At 34.6% G+C, this 22,936-nt stretch overlaps 1 protein-coding gene across 3 annotated transcripts in view; it reads left to right on the top strand.

Annotated features, from left to right (window-relative positions):
- Positions 1-22,936, top strand: part of LOC122715587 (tubulin polyglutamylase TTLL4) — a 179,688-nt gene that overhangs the window by 84,699 nt on the left and 72,053 nt on the right. Inside the window, exon 1 of one of the 3 annotated variants that reach the window (XM_043937877.1) lies at positions 2,116-2,161. The exons of the other annotated variants lie outside the window; for them this stretch is intronic. The gene's annotated coding sequence lies outside the window, so the exon portion shown is untranslated. Of the gene's footprint in view, positions 1-2,115; positions 2,162-22,936 lie in introns of those variants that run through there. 3 annotated transcript variants of the gene reach the window in all.

Genomic DNA, 22,936 nt, shown 5'->3' with positions numbered 1-22,936 from the left:
TATGTATGTATGTATAAGTATGGCAAGTATACGAGGCAGATCTCTTGCGAGAGAGAGAGAGAGAGAGAGAGAGAGAGAGAGAGAGAGGGAGAGAAAGAGAGGGAGAAAGAGAGGGAGAGAATGAGAAGTAAAGGGAAATCGAAATGAAACGGAAATGGAACGAGGTAGACACGTGTACAAGATTGCAACACGAATATTTCTATGGATGGATATGATTCGATTCTATCTCTAAAGATGCGCACGTTTTGAGTAGGTGTGATTGAGTGTGAGCTAGGATGAGGAGTCTTCCTCTTATATAGCTGAAGGGCTGCGCATGCGCGTTACCGAAGTCGAGTAGGGCAGAGGGTAGAGACAACGTTCGCACAGGTACGTACGTGCGTAGGATCGGGTGCGCAGAAGGGCAGGTACCTTCCACCCCTTCGATATTGTTTGTATCGTTCACCCTTGTGGAAAAAGGTAGTAGCTGTCGGTTATGTAATTTACATTTCACGTGTTGCTGCGGTGAATTTTTATGTGAGAATGTTGACATTGTTTTAGTTCTCATTGTTATATATGGTATTGAGGAAATAAAAAAATAATAGTTGTATGAAAAATAAAGAAAGAAATAATTTCCTGATGGAAAGTTATAGATTTTCTATTGATAATTTGAAATATGTTAAATAATTGTTATTTGTATCATAAAATATTAATATGTTATTTATTAAAATAAATTATTTAACATATTGCATTTTTTTTTCATTTAAATAAATGAAAATCAAAATGATACACGAAAATATAAATATGAAATATTATTATAAAGTTATTTTCATTTATTAATTTTCCTTACATGTAATTGCATTTAAATAAATATAAAATGAAATTGAAAAATTATTATATTTTTTCATTTTAATTTTAACAAATAGTTTTCGCATTTTAAATTTTTCCGCTAAATTCAATATTCTTTAGTTGGTAAAAACTTTTCGCTTTGCGCATGCGCGGAATCAAATTGACGAAAATTTAGTGTAAATGAAGTCGGCGTCGTTGCAACAGTGAAGTGTGTCAAACATTGGTGTTCGATACTTTAATAGTATATTTCGGGTTCGGAAACTATTAAATTCTCATGGGAAATTGTGAATTCTTAATCTGTAATAAAGAAGTAAAACAAAGAAAGGATCGGAACGTCGAGAAAGAAAGATGAGTCAGGAAGGTTGACATTTGCGTTCAGCTCGAATTGCGCGCGCACTTAAAGGTAAAGGCAGATTGTAACGAAGACAGTGAAAAAGAATAAAAGAACAGCCAAGGAAAACAAAATAAGAAATACAAAAGGAACGACGAGAAAGGTAAAAAGAGAGAAGAGGATGTACGATTAGCGAGGTGACGAACGAGAGCAAAAGAGAAAAGAAAGGACGGCCGTGGCGTACGCGCAGCACGAGCTGCGCACAGTGCAACAGAAAAACAAAAACCCAGCATGAGATGAACAAGGTTAGTTAGCAAAAGAAAGTAAAACGATGAAGAGAAAAAAGAAAGAAAGACAAAAAGTATTACGAAACCTGTGCAGGAAGATAGAACGACCAGACAAGTTACAATAAGGACGGATAGTGATTGGAAAGGAGATAGAAAATAAGTGTTTCATCGTGGCATACGCTCTGCACGAGCTGACCATCGTATAACAGAGGAAGAGAGGTACTGTTACTGTTAGGTAGAGAGAAATAGTAAGAATAAAGGATAGCAAACAAAGAACAGGATAAAAATCGTCGAAGGATCGTAGTAAGAAGTTGTAGAAGTGAGATGGAAAATTCCTGTAAAGGAAGAAAGAGGAGGAGAAATAGGTACTTGGGCGCACGCGCAGCACGAGCTGCGCACGGTACTATAGAAAAAGATGCACAATAAAAGAAACAAAGAGAGTGAAAGAAGGATAGAAAGTACGCTAAAAGCCAAGAAGCCGGCAGAGGAAGTAGTGTGAACATGGTGAGAGCAAGAAAGAAAAGAAAGGACGCTCGTTTCTGGCGTACGCGCAGCACGAGCTGCGCACGGTAGCATTTGGCGCATGCGCGGCACATGCCTGTACTCAGATCAGAGAAACGAGTGCGAGAGAAGCACGTGGTAAGGTTGTGCTGGAGGAGGAAAGAAATTACGTCGACATCGAGAAGCAACAAAGGACAGAGAACACCGTATGTTGAAGGTGAGTGAAAGAACTGGAATATTCTTAAGAATGAAAAGAGACAGGTAGATATAGTTGTATAGAAGCACATCAGTGCGTCAAACCGAAGGAAAAAGGATTATGTGGGAGGGAGAGAGAAACGTGTTGATTTGATGAAATGGTGGGGATAGAAGGATAACTTGTTGCACAGAAGGCCGTAGTACCGCGTACTTAACCTTAGATCGAGAACGAAAAACGGAACACGATTGCAGTTTATTTATTTTTTTCAATTCGTTCGAATTGTATCTCTATTTGAAAATTTTAATTATTGATGAAACATCTATTCTTATATAAGTACATATTTATCATTCATATTGATTATTTATAACAGATAGAATCTGAAATCGATTCTTTTAATAATGATTTAATGGTTTAATGATTAAAAATATAATGTATAATATAAGACATGTAAATTTTATATTTTAAAAACATTGAATATTAAACATTGAAGCACATTTTTTGTTAGAAAATCATTTAGTTTTTTAGGTTAGATTTTTACGGCTTATCGTAATATTAATCGAATTATTTATAGGGATTAATCTATAGGGATTAATCTATAGGGATTAATCTATAGGGATTAATCTATAGGGATTAATTTATAGGGATTAATCTATAGGGATTAATTTATAGAGATATTTTTGAAATACTAACATAAACATGAACAAAATGCAAAATATATAAAATAATGATTTTTTAACAGATAATTTATTCAATATTCTAATCTTAAACATATATAATATCAAAGATCGTCACGATTCTTTCTTTCAATTCAAGCAACGTATCGTACAATTTAACAATCCGAAACGCGCGAGAAATTCGAACGTTGCGTGCATTAAATTAAGATTCGTACGTGACGCATCTGCGAGGGAGGAGCAGAATTGAAAATGTCTGTATTCAAATAGAAAACGATCGATAAGAAGCGAAAATCTCGTGGATGTGATTTACATTCCACGTAAATAGGAGGCCCTGAAGGGATTGGCCCGCATTAAATATGGCTAACGTGCGGATAGCGTTCTTATACACTATGCGTTGATCGATTTCGAACTAAATCGAGAGCTTCGGGTTACAACCGGTAACCAGAAGCTATTACCACGATCCGATCAGACTCCGTATCGGTGGAATAAGTTATAAGAGCCTATAGCGCGGATAATCTGATCGTTTAACTGGCTCGCTTCGATCTATCGATCATTAACGCCTTATTGGCCTCGAATATCCACACTAAGAATATATTTCCGAGGAATATTTTAATTTTTGAACTTTTTTCTAAGAATTCGTTCCAAGTTAACAGCTTCTCGACACCCTCAAATTATACCGACATGCTTTCAATCTGTTATTTTGTTTAGGTATTGATTTAAAGTAAAAGGAAAACAAAAAGTTGAAATGATTTTACATTCTAGAAAATTTGATGCAATTTCATTTTTTTTGATTGTTTTGGATCTGTTTTTATTACTGATCAAAATTATAGATATAATTAAGGAATTAGATAAATTCTTTGTGCAAGTAATATTAAAATATTTGTAATGACTGTATATATTTATTCAATTTTATATACAGATTTTTACTTATTATATGTAGGTTCTATTCTTTCTTGAACATTTTGAAAAATAAGAATACAAGAATTCTATTAATTAAATATTTAAATTATCGAATAAATTAATTTATTTATTCTCTTTTTTTAACAAATAATATAGGTATAATGTAACAATTGTTACACATAACAATTGTTCTTCAAAATTATATTGCTTGTTTATATCACAAATTGCAGATACTTTTTTTTAATTAATTTTTTAATAGTTTATTATCATATATCATATATCATATATCAATTTTAATTTATTAAATATTTTATTCTTATTATAGTACATGAACCGTGTTCATCAAAACATCGTAAGCATAATTTACCAAGTATAAACGCATCTCGACATCGGATTTTTAATTATTTTAAAACAAACACGAGACAGATAAACCGCGAATCTTTATCGCCTCTTCTTCTAATCAGCCCGAGATGAATGACACTTCGCGAGTAAATTGTAGGGAAATATGCGTTCATCGCGAAGGGCGTTCATGCACGCCTGTATTTCATGGACTTGGAACAGCGAGATATGTAAATGCGGCTAAATCCTTGGAAGAATGGATTCCGCTAATGGTCGAGTCAGACTCAAGATGAATGGGACAAGAGGGGTGGCAAAGGGGTGTACAAGGCCGCGATATTTAGATTCCTGACCAACCGCACGCATCTGTCGGTCTTGCCTCGGTTGTGCCCGATATTTCCTTCTTTCTCTCCCTTTCTCGGATGGACGTGTGCATACGAGTGAATGCTCGACTTGTCGAGAGAAAATTTTACTTTTCTATTCGTAGGCATTTTCTAAAAATTTTTTTTTTTAATTTTCAGATAAGTAGAAATATTTAATGGTTAATTAGTTTCTTTGATTTTACATCTGATTTATATAATTAATCAACAATTTCATATGGATTTTTGTAATGTTATTGATAAGAAGTTTATAAGGAAATAAGGAAAATAAATAAAAACAAGCATTGATATGAATATCAATATCAATGCATAAGTATACAGTTTACAGTATATTTATATTGATTCCATTAATCAGATTAATGTAATTTATATTATATTATATATGAATATACTGTCAAATTAATTTTTTTTATTTTTTTTTTTTGTTATTCATTTCATATATGTGTTCTCATTATATCGTTTCATAAACACATATAAAACTTAACAATCTACGAACTTGCCTATAAACAGTTTATATTCTTGGGAAAAATATTTATAATGTTATTGAAACGATACAGAAATGTCGAGTAATATATTATGGTTATGGTTAAATGGACGCATATTAAAATATTTATATTGTATTATTATACGGTGAGATTTTAATCTTAAATCGATTTAATCGAGGCAAGTAGATTGAATGAATCAAGGTTTAATAGACAATCGATTAAATCAATGGAGAAAAGTAATGAAAAATCTATTTTGTAGACAGATATTTTGCTCATATCAATCGTGTGTCATATTTCACTTTGAAAAATATTAATGTTTCGATTCATGTTTCTTAGAACTTTTTTACTTCATTCGATGGTTATTAATTCTCCTAAAAATTATGAATTCTTTTTTATATATTTTCAATTCTATTTTTAATGGAAACCTTTCACGATCCTTTTTCCATTTCAGAACAATAATTTATTTAATTTCTAATTTTGATCATGATTTTTGAGGGGTCTATTTTTACTTTCAACTTATTACATATTTATATAATGAAAATTCTCAATCTTTATTTACTTTATTATAACAATCAACATTTCATCTATCGAAGTGGGCTAAGATCGTCTTTGTAAAAGTTCCAAAGAACTAGAACTCTGAACACAATTTTTCGAATTTTAATTATTGAAACATAATCAAAACATTCTCTGTTATATTAGAAAAAATAAACTAGAAACCACACGTCCGTGCAATCATAAAAATTGATGAATTGATCAACATGCTCAAAACGTGAAAGGGGGAGGGAGGGGCCGCGTAGATCTGGAGAAAAGCCCTTAAAATAAACGCCGATCTATCCGACCACCGCTTATCCGTGTAAGAATCGGGTACACGTGGAAGAATCGTGTGCACACGCGTGCAGGGTACGCGCGGGTGCGTTTTTCGAGGGTGTGTTGATCGGCTCGCTCGCTTGCCTGCCATCGGCCCCAACAGCGTGTGTATATCTCTTTGGTGGCAGCTGGAGGTTTCGCGCGTGAGAACTCGGTGGCTCCGAGGTTCCCTGGTTTCTCGTCGCCACCTGTCCTCGTGCTGCTCTCTCGAGGCGACTGCCAACCCTCTTTCCTCTTTTTCCTTCTGCCTCTACCCCCACCTCCTCCTCCTCCTCCTCCTCCAACCGTGCCGCAACCCTTCGCAAGGTAATCACGCCTCGAAGGAGCGCGAGGGGCGGAGATCGGGGAAAAGTATCGGCGCGTTTTGACGTTATGCTAATGCGGCTGGCTATCCCTGAGTGGAAACCAGATTGTGCTACCGTGATAGCAATATGTTGATCGATCGCCGTGATGGGTATTTATACGGGATGAATGAGGTTGGGGTGGAGAGGGGGAGGAGGTTCGATCGATAATATTGATTAGGCCTCGTAGGTGATGCGGATAATCGGCGTGTAAGTAACTGTGCTCCTCTTCGTTTTAAATTTTTTCGATGGGACTTTTCTTTTTTTGCACGCCGGTTGTTTCTTAATCGAACGATCCTTTTCGGTGTCTTAAGTATCCCCCTCGAACGCTCGGGGTGATCCGTTTGGTGTTATCTAATTGGCGGTGTCGGATTAACTTTTTGTCCAGGCCTAAATTTTGTTTGTTTTGAAAGGATGATTATAAGCGGTCCTCGTTCTCTATTTTATAATGACGTTTGGGAACCGGTAATTTCTGTATGTAGATATTAGGGTAATGATGTATGCTAATGAAATGCTGTAGTGTAGGGATAATAAAGAAAATAAAATGTAAAGGTATCGCGTGATTTTAAAATTTCTAAGTATATATATATTTTTAACAGTGGCAAGATATTGTTGGAAAAATAATTTGGAAAATTTCATTGCTTCAATTTGCTTATTATACATACATGATCATTACCTTGATTGCTAAAATTATTATTGAATACAATGATGAATTATTCTATATTTTTCTTTCAAATTTTATTTATTTTTTTTTTATTTATTGTTAAATATCTGATAACTTATTGACAAGAGTAACCTCCATATGAATAACAATTTAATTTTAAATTCTTAAATTTTTTAAATAAAAAATAAGATATCTCACAGTATACAATAATTAAATCTTCGATTAGTAAATCGAAACGAGACCAAAAATCCCATGTCTATTTAAAAATCTCATCGTAAATACCGCTTCGGTCGTCGTACAAGAGGGGCCAGAAAATGTACGTACAGGTACATACATTAGCTCCCTCCTCCTGTTCTCTCGTTCTTCCAGAGCCAGGACCAATTCCGTGGTGGACAATTGGAGACATTTGTCCCCCTGATCGGCATGCATCTTTTCTCGAGTTTCACCCTCGAGGTTCCCTTTCGAAGCCGACAGCGAAAGAAGGATCGTAAGCGTGCACGGAGCGTGGTGGTCGTGTGCGAGAAACGTGTGCGTCTTTTTTTGGGCCTTTCTGCTTCCTCCCTCCCCTCCACCTCCCCGTGGGTCTCCGCGCACCCTCCCCACCACTCGTACTCGCCAGGGCCCCGTGGCCAGCACGCACCGCAACGCACCACGGCGATTTTTCGATCGAAAAAAAATTGGGCCTCATAACGGTCGGGGAGAGGGGGGGGGGGCGGGCGAGTCGCGTTAGCGGACATCTCTGTGGAAAAAAAGATGCAAGTGTCGCCGAAACTGGCCTCGAGGGGGGCTCGAGAGAGAGAGAGAGAACGAAAATTGTGCCGTATCCTACCGTAATTTCAGCCGAGAGACCGTAAATTACCTTTTGGTGGCCGGCCGGGTAAATAGGTATTGAGACGTGTATAAACAAAAAAGTCGACAGATTATATCCTGCTCTTTTGTACCGCGATATACGAATTGAACGATACTTGATGTAAATAACAGGCGATGTTTATTGTGTGTGTGTGTGTGTGTGCGTGGAATGGGATGGAATTGTATCCGGATTTGTAAAAGTTTGTTTATACGATTTTTGATTAAGTTTCGTGGCTGATGGTAATTTAAATTTAAATTTTATTTGGAGATGATTTGTATGACGTTGTATTAGCATCGATAATATCCGATATGATTCCTCGCTATTTGTAATAATAGGTTTGTAATTCGATTCGAAAAGTTAGAAAAATTTAGATGCGTTCGACGTTTAAGTTTTTTATTTATCAATTAATGGAACCATTTTTTTCTTTTTGGAACCATCGTTATATTACTGTTAAGACAAATTCGACGGATCAGAGAAACTTCTCAAACCTCATTTTCACATCAAATTACCATCATAACGAATTAATCTGTTCCTGGAAGAAGATTAAACGTACAACGCATAATGAGTATCTCGAACATCAAGCTTCAATTTCCACGATTTTCATACGTGCAAATTACATTACAAAACGGGAAATGCCCAATATAAAACGTCATAAGCGATACCTGCAATTTTGCCAACTTTCCCCTAATTTCTAGGGTTTTTTTCTCCCCCCAACCGTTCACTTTATGAGCGCTGTGTACCTCGTGCAAATTCGTGCGAACGACTCGTCATTGAGGTCAACGATAAGGAAGGGGTTAAGTGGACTTGAAACGAGAGACGCACAGGGACGACGAGTGCAAGGCAAACCTGGTCTCTCGTTTCGTGTTTTCGGGAAAAGGTGTGGCGAAAAAAATAAACTTATTGTGCCGGTGCACTGCTGCAATTAAGACATGATCACGGCCAGTTTCGTGCAATGAATCGACGCAATAAACGAGTTGTGAACGCGTGACACAATTTCACAGGCGCGCGCGAACGTTTCCTCGTGAGATTCGTGAGAAGATATTTTTATCCCAATTGAACACTCACTTTTGGACACTTTTGGTTATCATTGTTCGATCATACGTGCATCCAGTGGGATTTATCCAAATAATTTTTACAATCTTTTATTCTTTATTCAATTCTTCATCCCTTTCTCTTTCAAAAATGGATTTTTGAAAAATGGCTATTAAAAAAATGTCTATAATTTATATATATAGTTAATGACAGTATTTAGAATCCGATATTAAGATGTACATTTCTTATTAGGGTTCTTTTTAGAGTGATATAATGTCTTTTCTGTATTTTTATTTTAAAATATCCAATTCTGTTCTCAACACAATAACTCTCGAAAAAAATCTATCACTAGTAATTAAAAAATTCCATTACCAAAATTTATTATTAATTTTATTTTTATTATTATTTATTTATTTTTATTTTTATTATATTTTTTATATTTTATTATATTATATTTATATATTATATTATATTTTATTATATTATTATATTTTTTTATTTTATTTATTTATTTTTTTTTATTTTATTATATTATTATTTTATTTTTATTATTATTTATTTATTATTAATTTTTATTAATAATTTCTACGTCAAATAAAACACGTCTGCAATGAACATTGTCTCACGAAAAATGGAGAAAAACCCTTCTGAACGATTACCACTCAGAATTACAATTACGATTCGTTTCGATAAGGAGAGAAAAAGGAGTGCATTGCACTCCTGAATACATACTGCAACCCCGTAGGAATCGTAGGAGAAGGGAGGGGAGGGGACACGTTCTGCGAGTATTCGAGAGAAGAAGATCGGGGCTCGTGAGAAGCGACGTTATTCCCGTGGCGGCTTTGGCAGGAACACGCGATTCGTCAAGAGGGGAGACATCTAACGAGTGACAGCCCCGATATCCGTGTGTCGGTTATCGTGGAGGGAAAAGATCGTTGCCGAGGACCGGTAGAACGAGATCCTTCAACGGATGGAAGATTGACCACCATGCGTGTGCCGCCTCGTCCTCTGCCGATCTCTTTTTCGATCGATTTGATCTTTTCTCGGGAATTAGGATGCTTGGAGAAAGTTAAGAAATATAGAAGATTGAGCGTAAGTCGGTGTTTTTTGTTTTTTCTTTCTTGTAAATTATCAATTGATGATGAATTAATTGACGCGTTGAAATATTTGTTTAAGTAAATTTGTTAATCGAGAGTAGAACTAGGAACTTCTCGTTTCTTCGTTTGTATTGTTAGAGAGAGTAATTTGCATATTCTTGGTGATTATTTAAAATTAGGATCGTCTCGTCGATTTGTAATTTTCAAATTATTATTCGATTATAAATTCTATCTATGATAAACAGAGGGTTGAACTTTCGTTTATTGTTTATGAATTATTATTATCATTAGAAAGTAACTGCAATGAATATTGTTTCACGTTAACACGAAAAATCGAGAAAAATTATTATTATCATTAGAAAGTTATATTATATGAAATTAGAATTCGATTTTCAGAAATAATTAAGATAAAAATAAAATTATATAGTCGGAAGGAAATATTTGATAAAAGATATTATGGAGAATAACTATTGATAATTAGAGATATCATTTTTCTCTCATTTTAGAGATTTAAACTTCCTCCAAAGATTTCATTTCGTTTTGTTATACGTATCGGTTTGACCGATCTCGACATGCCAATTTACAGTTAACCGGTTGTGTTGCTACTTTTATTACATTGCTCGTTGGGCTTTTCAATTTTGCTTGCATATGATGTGGAAACAAATTGTGGAATCATGCGGGAACCGTTTACGATCGAAGAGATTTTATTCCTCGATTTGATTGGAAAGAATTAAATCGAAGGATATTCAAGTCTGAGAGATTCTTTCTCTCTGTTTAAAAATTAGTCTCGGTTAATGGTATTTGTAATTGAATCTATCGTTTAACATTTAACATTTAACAGTCGTTGTTTAGCTCAATTTTTCGTAACAAAAGTTCATTCGTTTAATTCGATAAATATAAATATATATCTTCGAATATTATTTCATATTTTATCGTTTCCTTTTACCCGAAATATACATCGAATATTACACAACGAATATCACGTCGCATGTCGAACGTCAGATGTCGAGAAAACAGGAGCAGGAGGGGGAGGGAAGAGATAAATAATAACAGGGAACGAGACGCGTTAAATTACATTTAGGGTTACGCTCCTCTCGATTACGATTACGATTTATCCACGATCGTCGCGACAATCCCCAATAAACCGCGACAGATGCGACAAACATTTTGCAACGTGCGTTTATGAACAAATGTCACGAAATCTACCGGTGTTGGATACTCGATGTAAATCAACACCTGGCGTGAAGCGATTATCCACCTTTAACGCGTTGAATACTTGTTTACCGCTCGACGACATTTTTCCTAATTTATTTCCCTTCTCGATTTTCTACGCAACCCGATACCCGCCTCGTTATTTGTTTCCGCCGCGTTTTACGGCCTTGTAATACCTTGACCGATGAAAGTCTTTACTGTCAATTAACGCGAAATATTACCTTAACCGGTCACCGCTGCGCTCTCCCGATGTAACTTTCCCTTTATCCGTTCGATCTAATTAATATTACAAATTGCTGTAAATATCGTTGTTAATTGACTCGATGACGAAGATTAATTGCGGCCATTGGCTATTCGATTTTCGAATGCCTATGCGTATGCATGGGAATGTGATTTTTCTTGGTGAAAAAAATTAATCAAAAAAGATCAAAGTTCTGCCTATATATATATATATATATATGTAGATTATTTATTTTGATTAAATTGTTTTAGAAATAAAATCTTATATTTTAAATATTTTTTTTTTGAATTTGTATCAAAGTAGAGATTATAACTCGTAGCAATGTAACAAATTACAATGTGGATACACAAATAAGTCAGGATTGTTTTATAATTTATAATAAACTCAAATTAATATTTGAAAAAGTAATATTTTTACCATGGATCGTAAATGTTAATGAAAGAAAAATTCCTTCTATCAAACTGATTTCACTGATTCGAACGAGGAGTGAGATAGTAGAGGCATCTTCTGTTTACAGCTCTAGGCGAGTCGTGATTAGGTAGAGGGCATAATTTTCACCGAGTAAAAAAAAAAAAAAAATCCTCTTCCTCTACCTGCCGGCCATAATCGTCCAAGGTATCGCCTTGTAAACGCCTTTGCCGATTAAACTCGTACTCCTGAAATGTAGGCGTTAACCTGTTGCCTCGCTATAAATAGCCGCGAGAGAGCGTGGAACGTACTATTAAGTCGTTCAAACGATATCACCCTACCCTCCCTCTTGCTCCACCTCCTATTTTCTACTCGTCCCCTCATCAAACCCCCCCTTCCTTCCTTCCATTCGTCGATGACGAACATTGGAACACAGTGTTTTCCAATCTTTTCTCGAGTCGTCGTCGTCACTCTGATAATTCGAGAATAATTCCTCCATAAAAATTATGTTCTCTAAAAATTATATTTTTCACCATCTTCTTTTCGAATTGTGATATTCGAGCAATATAGAGTGCTTTTGCGATCTTGTTTTCAGTTTAATTTACAATTAAAATACATTCTGTTAAAAGCAAACGCGCGCGCTTTCAGGTATTTCTTCTTGAACAACGTATTCAATGTGGTAAATAAATATGTTAACGATTATTAAAAACATCGATTGAATATTAACAATGCGGATTGGAGAGCCACTGAATTAAAGAACACCTGGTGTTATTTTATATCAATTTGCAATCAAGGATAGCCAAATTTAATAAATATTTTTCTTAATTAATTTTTCCCTTTTGTGGATCCGCTAGATGGCAGCCCTATCAACTTTATCGAACATCGAATTTCTTGTCTCATTTTCAAATCTCTGTGGCCAATCTTGCCAACACTTTTCTGTAATTATTTAAAATATTTTTGAATATTTAATAAAATCCTTGGAACGATCAGCGTGTGAAAACACGATTTTACTGGTGATTTTCTTTTCTTCCTTTCTTACTTCCTTTCTTTCTTTCTTTCTTTCTTTTTTTTTTTTTTTTTTTTTTTGGAACAATTATACGACAATCCAAGAACGATCGAACCGCAGATGGTTTTACTCTTAATTAATTCAGTTTATGTGTTGGTAATGTACGATCTGTTTTCACGTTCTTGGTACAGTTAATGACTAATATGCGAGGTGTAATGTATTTGATTACTGGACTTTAATTATACTCATTGACTGTTGTGACAGTTCTATGGAGTCGCGCGAGTCTTTATGGGTGTTTATCGATTTTCGTTTAAGTGTAATGCGTTCATATAATATCTCGAGATACCGTTGCTTTTTGTTTGTTTGGAATTGGAAATTGGCGATCGTATTTTTAAAGTTTTGGATTTTACTTGATGCAGTTTTCTTTATATTTGTGAAAGGTATTATTATATTAATTTTCGATTCGGACACGATAACTTGCGTTATATAATAATTAATGCACGCGGAAGATTAAGGTAAACAGAAGTAATTGGAGCAACAACAATTTTTTTGATTATCATAATTTTTCATTACCTTTTTTACGACTATATTTTATTCTCCGATTCTTTTTTCGTTTAATTCTATTCGATGATTCTATCGATCGTGCCAATTATTCAAAGTCGTCAAACGTTTCTATCCTTTGTTTTTTCATATTAAAATGATCGTGATAAATCCGATAATAAATATTTTTTTAACTAAATATCTCCATAAATTTCCTTTCGTAAAATTGTCATTATTAAAAATAAACGTACGAACGTATGGAAGAGAATGGAAATTCGATTAAAAAACAAAGGAATTACGTATTAAAATCTCGTAAAATCGATTCAAGCAAGCATCAAAGTGCTGTACGCTACCGAGAACGCTTTACGTATCAAATTCTTATGGACGTTAATAATAATCGAATTTCGATACTGCATAGCAATTAACTTGATACTTTGTGTTAATTAAAGATTCGTCTCATAGTAATAATTACAAGTTATTCGAGCTTGTGATTAAACTTTATTTTTTTTTCTACTTTTTTTTTTTTTTTTACCTTCCCCTCTGCATCTTTTCAAGAAGGGAAACTCGTGACCATAAAACGTTAACTCGAACTCGTGTTATCGAAATAATGAGAGATCTGAATCGAATTCGATTGACTTAAATTTTCGACTCAAATATGTAAAATCGAGATGAGATAAAATATATAAAAATAAACATTTGAAACATGTGAAACGTGGGAAAATGAGCGAATACGTAGATGATATGAATAAATATTTTTTTAATTCTTTCATCAATAATTGTAATAAATTAAATATTCTTGCATTCAAATATATTTAGATAGACAGAATTTATTCGTATTTGTACTTTGGATCACTCGATTTAGATTTAATTTCTTGAATCATCTCCAGCTATAAATCGTATTCGCCTTGAAATATCAGAAAGCGAATAAACAAAAAATTATAACTCTGTTCAAAAAATAAAATCGACTTATTTGATATTGGATTATGCACACTTGCGAAATCGAGCAAGTTTTTCTATCGTTAAAACCGAGGAAATTATTCAACCTGTTTTATATAGTTCATTATATATATATTTAAAAAAAAGAATTAAAAAATAATTATCATCACTCCGTGTTTAATAACTTCATCTTTGAAGAAGTTAATACTTCCAGTCAGTAAAAACCGGTAGTCGTTTTATTTATTTATTTTTTTTTCAAATGGAGGATTCTTATCCTTATAAATAATCCTCTTCTCCTTCATTCACTTAATATTATATATTACATTAACAATAAACAATATTCGACAATATATTCGACAATAATATTTCTCTTACAAATATCTTTATCTTACTTTATTAATCAAACACTTGTGTATATTTTTTTCTCCTCTTTCAAATCATCAATTTCCTTCATCCTTCTACGCAATACTTAATTTCATCCCGCCACTTCAAACACATTTGCAAACACATTTGCAAACACCAAGAATTCCGCGACGCATTTGCAAAATAATTTAAATTCCTATACCTCAACGGTTGATCACCCCAATTAGTCGCAATTACGCGAGATCGCGAAACGCAATTTCAAATAATTAACCGTTCGAATAAACACCGTGTTGGTTGATAATAAATATCGCTGCCAGTTCGAAGTGTATCACGAGCACGACCGACAATACGACACGGAGGGGTGAGAATCCCGAGGAAATGCGTAGAAATTACACGTTCAGGTAAGTCATGAACGATCGTGAATGCCGATCGGCCTCTACGCAGGGCAATTATAATCCCGCCTTAAATCGCATTGCTCGCCCGATGGATTCGCCGATTAATGGCCGGTGATGGCCATCTTCCACATTTTATCGTTTCGCGCGAAAAATGTAGCAACATTGTGACGTTGCAAGTGATTCATTAATCAAGGCCATTCCCAATTATGTACCGTTCGGTATATTCGATACTTTCCTCGATACCGAGGTGTAATTTAGAGAAATATACGGAATATAATGCGCGGAACAGATGTTTTCTACATTCGAGGAATGTAATCGATACGTGTATTTTTCGGCGATCCACTTCCTGGATTGGATCGTAACGCGGTGCGAATTTTAGTCGAAAATACGTGTCGGTATTGAAAACAATAAATGTAAAGTTGATATGATAAAGTATTTATATTTTTTCGTACACGGATAATTTTGGATAATGTATGGAAGTGTAGGAAAATTTATGGGTTTTTATTATATTTTTCTATAAATACATTTGAATATCCCTTTTGATAAAATATATAGATAAAAATAATAAGTTTTACGCACGATTAAATTAAATAATTTTTAACTATGATACGATATTAATTGGATTATTAAAATAGTTACAATTGTTAAAAAGAAGAAGGATCCTCAACTTCGAAAGGCCATTCCTTAATAAACGGAAGTACAGTTGCTCGAGGGAGGAATGTATTATAGTCTGCTCGATCGATGATCGACGTAACGGGAGCAATTACGTGTGAAATCGCGTCGCGAAGATCCATCGATCTTTGATAATCGATAATAACCCGTCGCTTATCCCCTATTCTGATGCAATTATTATCTATCCTCCAATTGTCCCCTTCTCTTCAAGTCACATTCTCTTCTTCTAAAACTACTACTACTACCTAATACGTACCTAATACGCGCAAATGAATTTTCAATTTGATCGAATTGATCGGACAAATTTTATTCTATATTTTTATACCTCCATCCTCCATAATCCACTTTACACGATCAATCAAAAAAATCCAGTCACTATTTTACACAAATATGAAATCTACACAAAACAAAAATCTTCCGCATAAATTTCAAGGAGAAAAGAATTGCTATTTCCCTAGTAAAATCACCCTCCCTCCACCCCTCGCGAGACACCCCACGTATAGCTCGTATCGCAATCCTTTTCCTGGCGAGCGCGTCTAAAGGAGGCTCGGCTAACGCACGCCCACCACGGCCGTGACCACGTGTTCCACACGCTTCGTCCACGCGCGGATGCGTGTGTGTAACGCGCGCGTCACGGCTCCCCGAAGACTCGCGTCGCCCCGCGCGGAGTCTCTCGCTCGAGTCACACCTGCTCCTTTTTCCCACGAGATCGCTTTGCCCCCCAGCCACCACTCCTTCCTCGGACGTCCTCGGCCACCCTTGGCTCCTTTCGCTCTCTGACAACAACCATCGACTCTCGGCCAGGGGCGGCGGAATTGACTCGTCCGCGCCGCCACGAAGAGAGAGAGAGAGAGAGAGAGATTTCCTTCTGCCGCTTGTTCCACTCCACGAATTTATCGAATCGCCTTATTTTCTTCGAGGGTGATTCTGGATACGCGTTCATTAAGTGGAATATTAAGTTGAGAAGAGAAGATATTCTTCTTCCATCGTTTTTTTGGAATCCGTTCGTCGGAGGGTGATTTGTTTCTAGTTAAAAATTCTAGTTTAAGTTGCTATTCGGACTAAAATAGTGTCGAAATAAAATAATTGTAGTTAGAGTGATGAAGAAATTTCTAGAAAAGAAACGTATTAGGATTTATAATATCGATTTATATAATAAATCTTAAGGAATATCTGTCTCATTTGCGTGTTTATCTATGTACATTTTATATAAAAGTCAAAGCATCTCAAAAAGGCCGTTGGTTAGAGAGTGATTTGTTTGGAATTGGTTTGTTTCTAGTTAAAAATTCTAGTTTAAGTTGCTACTCGGACTAAAATAGTGTCGAAATAAAATAATTGTAGTTAGAGTGATGAAGAAATTTCTAGAAAAGAAACATATCATGATTTATAATAATCGATTTATATAATAAATCTTAAGAAATATCTGTCTCATTTGCGTGTTTATCTATGTACATTTTATATAAAAGTCAAAGTATCTCAAAAAGGCCGTTGGTTAGAGAGTGATTTGTTTGGAATTGGTTTGTTTCTAGTTAAAAATTCTAGTTTAAGTTGCTATTCGGACGAATAAAATAGTGTCGAAATAAAATAATTATAGTTAGAGTGATGAAGAAATTTCGAGAAAAGAAACGTATCACGATTTATAATAATCGATTTATATAATAAATCTTAATATCTGTCTCATTTGCGTGTCACGTTTATCTACGTACATCCTATACAAAAGTCAAAACATCTCAAAAAGGAAAAGGATTAAAATTTCCCTCTTCTTCCGTTCGTATCTTTCTTCGTTCGTAGCAATTAACTTATTATTCAATTATTTAAAATTACTGAAACCAACGAGACTGCGTTGCTTTTCTTCCTTTTTTTTATTTTCGTACCATACGATAATTAACGTTTTATTATNGATAGAGATTGTTTTTAATAAAATTGTGTCTTTTGATAATTCTAATAAGATTAGAAGATTTTTAACAATGATTCAAAAAAATATAATATATATAATAATATAATATAATAAATATAATAAATATATATAAATATATATATATATATATATATTTAGATGAATTCGATCCAAATATCTACATAACGATTTCTATTATAATATCGAGAGATAAAATTTATATTGGGTGTAGATATAATTGTATTTATGAGATACGATAGAGATTGTTTTTAATAAAATTGTGTCTTTTCATAATTCTAATAAGATTAGAAGATTTTTAACAATGATTCGTAAATATATGTATACATTAAATTATTTTGAAAAGATTTTCTTTTCTATATTAAAATTATAATAAACAGAAGAAGTAAGTACTCTTGATATAGATTGCTTTAAAATTTGAACTCGTTTTACGATTTATTAGCATCGAGAGAGAAAATTTTATGAAAGGAAGAAGTGCAGTCCTTCGAAAAACGATTCTTTTTAAACGATTCATTCATTTATTATCGTTTAACGGTATTTTAATATCGGTATCGTTACCATAATTGTTATGGACAATTAAATGTGACATTAATTTTTGTTTTAGTACTTGTTACAAAAAATTAAACTTTAAATAACGAGTGAAAGTAAAACGCGTGTTATAAGTGAATTATGATTTTGTTTGTGTCTTTCAAAATTTCTAATTTATTATCGATTGAATTTTCATTTAAAGTATCTTTATTTCTGTTACATATTTCCATCGAATCTAAATATAAATAATTAAGTAGCTATTCAAATATTTCAATTTTTTTAATATCTCTTCATAAACTTATTCTAAATTTTAGAATAGTCTTATTCCATTATTTCGAAGTTTATATTTATGGTATTAACTTTTTCGAAGAAGTTTTATGTGCATACATTGGATATATCTATTATTTATTATTCAATTAATATAAATTTTCACTTCACACCTAATATTCTGATGACTCATAGTTCAAATACTCGAAGAAAATTGACGGAATTAGATTACAAGGTGATCTACGTAAGACATTGAGTCGATCCATTTGTAAATATATCCATGTGAAACTAGTTCAACTACTTCCATTTCTGAAAAAATTGTTGTTGCAAAACTCACAACTCGAAAACAAGGTTTTATATATATATATATATAAGATATTTCATTTGCTACGAAAGATAACGTAACGCTTTGATAACGTAACTTTGAATGAAAAACAAGTCTGGACGCGTTTCGAATGTAAGAACGCAGTGAGAGTAATTAAAATTTCAAATTGAAAGCTCAACTTGTCAGATCAATACAGGAAAAAAAACAAAACAAATGAAATTTAATCAATTCTCCAACGATACATTACGCCTACTCTGCGCTTCCTGTAATCTAAAAAAAATCCAAAAAAAAAAAAAGAAAAATTCGTTCCCTCGTCGACACTCCCTCCAACGTTCTTTATCCCCTCCTCCTTCCTTTCTTTATCGAAAATAAATTCCGTCATAAGTTCCAATAAAGTTAAAATCAATTTTTTAGAGGGTCGTTGATACGTTTCCAGGTAACAATCAGTTTCGTATTTTATATAAGACGGTGACGACAATCACGAGAATATTTCCTCGGCCAACCCACGTTCACTGCGTAAAACATTGATAAACTCACTTCGTTATATTTACCGTGCACACCTTAAAAACTAATGCCTTCCACGTCCTGTTTTTATCAACCGTGTGCCGTGTGCACACGGATATCTACTGAAACAGGCGTATATCTCTGTAAAAACGAAAGGACGATACTTTTGGTGAGAAGTTTTTTACTATTACGATAAGGGAAACTTTTTATTATAAAAAGGACAGATGCAAGGCGTGAAGCATGCGTATTAATGAAAATCTCCCAGCCTTTTCACACATTCATAATATTCCCTTTATATTTTTCTTTTCCACCATTCAAATTTTTTCCCCTCTTTTTTTACTTCTCTCATGTGCGTATTTTCGACGCCTTCTTGATCGTGTGTAATTGGTACACCAGCGTGGAAAACAAGCGATCAATAATCGGTTGATTATTCATTTTCGAATCGAGAACCGGATGGCGAAAACCGGTATATAATGTGAAAAGATCTCTTCGTAATCCTTGATGAGGACAAATCGTTGATGAGAGGGAATCGGTGAAAGATAAATTCACGTTATACTGGGTGGACTAATAAAGAAAAATCGTTATTTCATCTTCAATGGATTTTTCTTATCCGAATATTATTCTCTATCGTAAAATGTTGAACTCAAATATCATTGATTAATGAATCAATCATAATTTATCTCCTTATTTCGAATAAAAAATATTTTCAACATATTTCCCAATAGATTTTCAAGTTTAACGATTTCTTTTTTTTTATTTATTTATTTATTTATTCATATTCGTTCTAAACCGGATCAAAAAATAAACGACGTAATTTTAAGCTCGATACCGGACGTTTGAATAATAAATTCCTGGCGGCCGTTAGTCTCCGCTTTAGCCTTAATCACCGTCTTTAATTACATCGTAACATCGTCGTCCCGATCAAAAATCGTTTTCTCCCGGTTTGAAATTTTAATTACAGCCCTCGTGTTATGATTAATCGAAGCGATCAGGGTGGCTTTCGAAAGTCACCCGTCAATCGACAACAATCTTTCGTTACTTTCCTTCCTATTCTAATCGCCACGTATCTTTCATTGAAGTGATTCTACATTTTTCTTTTTTCTTCCCCCCCACGTACATTTTCCTCGTTCAAGAAACCTCTCATCATTCGTTATTATTTTGGTTAGGTTAGGTTAGGTTACAAATGTTCACGTTTAATTTAATTTCGAAGGTAACATTAACACGCAAACACATATGGAAATAAGATTCGCGCGTTCCAATTATACGCTGAAAGAGCGTATCTCGCCTAACCTAACCTAACCTAACCTAACCTAACCTAACCTAACCTAAGTCTTCTTCGATGATGAGCAAACGAGTGATCAATCTTGTATCGTTGCCGCGCACGGTATATGATCCATGATCTGAATGCCCGTGTCCTTGGCTCTGGCAAACGGTTGAAACGGTATGGACACGTCCTTGGATGCGAAATTTACGCCAACAATTAAACTCCACCTTGAGCGCGGACGGGACGTCCCGCACCTGATGCCCTTTTTTAAAAGGCCACTGTCGCTATCCCTCCAACTTGCGTCCTTGACCTCCTCTCCCCCTCCCCTCCCATCGTCCTTCCACATCCCCAACAACACCAACCGTCCCGCGACTCCTTCGCGAAAGGGAAAAAGAAATCGAAGAAGGAATTCGCGCCCGCATCGCGTTAATGCATATACGTTTGCATTCGTAGCTCCTGCTAAATCCGCACGCACGCACCTGTGAACAACATTATTGGTTATCATCGATTGTTCGACACGACACCTTCTCATGCATTCAGGTGTCAACGATCATTTTTCAACCGTTTCTTTCTGCACGGCAAGATTTCTTCCTCGATTTTTCATTTCGATTTTAAGGAAGGGTGTTCTTTCCTTTTTAAATGATCGTTCATTTTGAGCAATGAAGTTTAGTCAAATTTCGAAGGAATTACGATGAGGGGATTAAAGGTATCCTCGTTTCGAAACATCGATCAATTTACAATATAAAAATTTTAATAAAGAAATTGAAAGGAATTGAATAGAAATTTTTTCTTTTTCATCTATTCAATTAAATAAATATATATATATATATATATATATATATGTATCGACATAGGTTTATATTTACGAACAATGCAGAGTAAATACCTGTTCACGTAAAGAAGAAAAAGCTGGTTAAAAGCTTGTCCTTTTAGGAAGCGGACGACCGTTCGCAGTTCCCGTTTTAAAAGGCGTTTCTCACGGGGTTTAGCTTCCATGCTCGTGTCTTTCAGTTGCAAACAAGCCGTTTATTGAAGAATCGCAGGTGCCTGTTAAAGATTTTCTTGTTTTCGTCTCGAATATGCGCTCGGTCTCCCCGTCACTTTTTTTCCCTCCCCCTCCTCGTCCCTCCTCGTTTCGTGGGTTGGTTGCTCTCTGTCCACAGGTGTGTGCCTTTTTCTTTCCTTTCTTTTCTTTCTTTTTTTTTTTTTTTTTTGTTTCAAAGTCTTTAGCGGGTTGAACGCGTATCGTCCACGCGGGGATCCGCAGAGGTTAATTTCGTCGCGCTGAGTCATTAAGCAATTATCAAGTTAAGAGAGGGAGTAAATCGGTTTTGTAAATCGGCGCCGAGGGTAATTTCGATCGGTCTCATCCTCGTTTCTCGTGTCTTATGAAATGAATTGACTTGTCCTCGATCGTCGGCAGACATGCGCTCACCTCAATTCCGTTTCGATCGTTATCGCCTTCGAATATTGTGCAAGGTGGATAAAATTTGTGTACAAATTAGGCAAAATGACAAATTATTACGGGATCTTATTTTCTGTATCTTTTTTTTTTTTCTTTCTTTCTTTTTTAATCTCATGAATGAGTAATACGAATGAGATTTTTTAACCCGATTTTTTAAGAAATTTTTATATATATTAGGTAATTTTGGGATATTATGAATAAAGATGAATGGCGCAGGTGGGGTTTATGACTTAATTGAGGGAAGATACTTTCGTTTCACTATGGCCGTTAGTTATGTGCATTTTTTTTTAATGTATTACTGATTTGAATCAGTAGCCGGAATTGGAAAGATGGAACAATTGAAATTGTATTTTTTTGGATCTCTCTCTTCTGATAAATCTTTAATTTTTATCTTATGCGTACGAAAAACTTTCAAAACGTTTTGCTTGAAAAAAATATATGTAAGATATTGATCAATATGAATCGAAATTTCTCGAAAATATTTTGCTTTAAATTTCTTTAAGACGTTACAAAAATTAAACGACATAATTTCTCCCCCTAAAAAAAAAACATACTCACACACGTAACTCGAACGCAGTTATGGTCGAAAATAAGTTAAAAAATATTGAACATATCGGAGGAAGATTGAAGAAGATATAACAATCTTATAAAATTTGAAAGAATGTTTATCACTCGATCGATCGATCGAGATGAATTCTAAGAAATTTCGATATCTGAGGCAACAGCCTCCTCCCTCCTCCAGTTTATTTCAAAAATTTGATCGAGTATCATCACCATTACTTTGCGCACTTCATGGTTAGTGCGTTCACCCTTACGATGCGCAAGCGTTGCACTCAATTCCACCATGAACAAACCGTCTCAGGTGTTGTTTTTCCCACAAGTCATCGCACCTTTGAGAAACCATCCAATTCACCAAGTGTCTTCGAAAAAACTGACACGTTCGTAATTCGCCAGAAGCTGTTAAGGTTGTCGACCGCCATGCTCCCCATGCTCTCTTGTATATACTTTACACGAAGAAAGCCTGTCATTTCCTAATAATTTTTTTCACAACGTTGCGTCCATCCTTAAAAACGTATCGCTCTTATCCCAACCTAGAAAATGTAAATAAGAATACAAATAAGATTAAACG

The sequence above is a fragment of the Apis laboriosa genome, unplaced genomic scaffold (assembly GCF_014066325.1).
Source record: "Apis laboriosa isolate Shangri-la unplaced genomic scaffold, ASM1406632v1 scaffold38_cov145, whole genome shotgun sequence".
NCBI classification, from domain to species: Eukaryota; Metazoa; Arthropoda; class Insecta; order Hymenoptera; family Apidae; genus Apis; species Apis laboriosa.
The sequence above is the reverse complement of the archived record's forward strand: the minus strand, read 5'-3'. Positions and strand labels throughout refer to the sequence as shown.